The sequence below is a fragment of the Orycteropus afer genome, unplaced genomic scaffold (genome assembly GCF_000298275.1).
Source record: "Orycteropus afer afer isolate SDZICR_OR568_19922 unplaced genomic scaffold, OryAfe1.0 scaffold00179, whole genome shotgun sequence".
Lineage (NCBI taxonomy): Eukaryota > Metazoa > Chordata > Mammalia > Tubulidentata > Orycteropodidae > Orycteropus > Orycteropus afer.
Genome location: NW_006921766.1, coordinates 5,987,165 through 5,990,271, shown reverse-complemented (window position 1 = coordinate 5,990,271; position 3,107 = coordinate 5,987,165).

Here is a 3,107-nt window from a genome sequence, read left to right as displayed (position 1 = left end):
AAAGTGAATTTGCTTTGCAAATTTTCACCCAAATCACAATAATAAAAAATAAAAACCCACTGAGTCTGATCCAACTCATAGCGACCCCTCCTTGGGTTTCTGAGGTGGTATCACTATGGAAGTAGATTGCCCAACCTTCCTTCTGAGGAGTGGCTGGTGGAGTTTAAGCACCCTCTGGTTAGCAGTCAAATGCCTAGGCACTAGACCACAAGAGCTCCTTTAACCCATTTAGGTAGATCTATTTTCTGTGAGGGAGCTCTGGTAGCACAGTGGCTAAGGCACTTGACTGCTAACCAGAAGGCTGGAGATTCAAATCCACCAACCACTCCTCGGAAGGAAGGTTGGGCAATCCTACTTCCGTAGTGATACTGCCTTGGAAACCCAGGGAGAGGTCACTATGACTTGGGATCTATTAGTTGGGATCAGCTCGATTGCAGTGAGTTTGGTTTTGGTTTGCAAAATAATTGAGGCATTTGAATTATGATGTTGGTTAAGAATATTGAAAATACCATGGACTACCAGAAGAATGAACAAATCTATCTTGGAAGAAGTGCAGCCAGAGTGCTCGTTAAGCAAGAATGGCCGGACTGCTTCTCACATATTTTGGTCATGTTGTCAGAAGGAACCAGTCCCTGGAGAAGGCAGTCATGCTTGGTAAAGTAGAGGGTCAGTGAAAAAGAAGAAGACCCTCAACAAGATGGATTGACTTGGTGGCTACAATGATGGGCTCAAGCAAAACAAGGATTGTGAAAATAGTGCAGCACTGGGCAGAGTTTTGTTCTGTTGTACATAGGGTTGCTATGAGTTGGAATGGATGTGATGGTATGTAATAACAACAACAATAACATCTTCTTACACCAGGGGTCAATTGAAGTGACCTTGACTTAAGGCCATCAGTTTATAGAATTTCCCTGACCAAAGAAATGGGTTCAAAAATAGGCAGACAGTCTACTTCTTGCCATTAAGGAGTAGGTTTACCCTCAGGAGGGCCTGGAAGAGCAAAATGCCTCTTATTCTTCTAAAGGACATTCTAGAAGCTAACTTTTTTTTCTTCTGGATGGTGTGACATAAAAATGTGATGCTTGCAATTGCTGTAACCTTTTTGCCACCATAAAGGAAGCCATCATGGGTAAAGCAGAGAGAGATGGCAACAGGTCCAGGTCATTGATGACTCTATTTAGTATCTGGATTAAACTAACTGACTTCTGAACTTTCAGTTGAGAGACAAGAAATTCTCATTTTAAATCTGATTTAGCTTTTATTTGCATTATACAGAGTCCTAACACAACCTCTAACAGCTACCATGAAGTAGGATAAATGCTAATAAAAGCTCACTAGCCCTTTCTGTTCACATTTGAGCAGAAATGTTCTTGCCCTACTTGGCCTATACTTGACTCCTACATCCTGTAGGATTTGATGATATTGGCAGAAGGAAAGGGCTCTGGGCAGACCATATGGGAGCATCATGTCACCAGACCTGCTGGTAGCACCTGAGCCACCATGAGCATCCATGGTGCTCTTCCCAACCAACTGAGAATGAGCTGCAGGGGGCCTGTGAGTCAGGGAGGTCAGGAGAGGCATTGACAGGAATATTCCTTCTAGTCCACAGGAAAACAGGCCTGATTAAGAATCTGTAAGAGACTCTTTTTGCAAACAGTAAAATTTATAAATATGGGGCAATCCTGCCTGAAATATTTGCTTTTCTCAAATACAGGATTCATTGAGCATTATCTTTGGGTCTAGTCTAAATCACTGTTCCCCCAAAAACTCTGTGCTCATAGAGCATTAGAGGAGCAGCATGTTTTAGATGACTTCTAGCCTGGCATACTCACCCTGTATTCTGCTACACATAATAATACCCCTTAAGATGAGAAGAGATGTTCCAAGGAAAAAACCTCTATATCCACTGAGGTTGGGGCTATGTTTTATTAGTCTCCCTTTCACCTCATTGGTGAGAAAGGGATTGTTGCCTTAGGGTTATGGGGATGGCAGAACACAGCACCCCACATTAGACAGATGAAACTGACAGCAATTTATTAGTCACAAATACTCACAGCCCAGGGGGCACCACACACCATGCAGAGCCACACAGGGCTGCACTCAGGAACAGAGTGAATAAGCTGGGGCTGTGGGAGACAATCTTTGTAGAAACAAGAAGATGGGGTGCCCCTTGGTTCCTACAAGGCAATGTGACTGTCTTCTTTGAATAATTCCACACAATGGCACAGAACTAAAACCCACCAAGTATAAGCAAGAGCTGTACTTGTCCTTTTAATAAGGGGTGTTGTTTGCCTAGAGGCCTTATCCTTGGGAGCAGAGTAGCAGGCCATTGGAGGCCCTCCTGCTTTTACCAGATGTCAAGGCAACACAGAATATCAATTTCTGGTCTTATATCACAAGCTATGTTCCACACTATTGTAGAAAAAGTCATATTAGAACATTACAAGATCTCTCATGTGCTAGAGGAAATTTAAAAATATTTAAACTAGAGTTTTTAATGGAAGAATTTCTGTCAATGGACTCTTTTCCTTAATATGATACTCATTAATATCTCGAAAAACAAAAACCACAGAACACACTTCAGGAAATGCTGCACTAGTCCAAAGTGCTCAATTTTTAGATGTTGAAACAGGTCAGAGAGAAGTGATTGTTTTAAAGTGGCACAGTAAATTCTTGAATGCAGTTCTCTTGACTTGGGTCCACACTGTGACACATTGCACCCCTTGTGAAAGAAGGAAATATGAGGATCTCTGGAAGATCTGAATTAAATTTGCCAACAAAGGAAAATCACATTGCTTTTTTCAGTGCAAAGATGAGCTCAATGCAATGGCGTAGAATCTGGATTTAGAATGAGGAATGTGGTTGTGAATGCCACAGTTTTTTCTGTTGGAATTATTTTTTCTCATGCCAGTTATTCCTAGGCTGAGTAATTTACTGTGTAGCAAGTAGGAAGAGAGACCTCGGGTAGCCCCGCACAGGGTACAGCTATCTTGTGCAGGCCAGAAGCCACAGACTTCGTGAGCTTTATTTTTTTAATAGGATTTGGGTGAAGATTTACAGAGTAAATTCACTTTTCATACAGCAGTTCACATTTACTTTGTCTCATG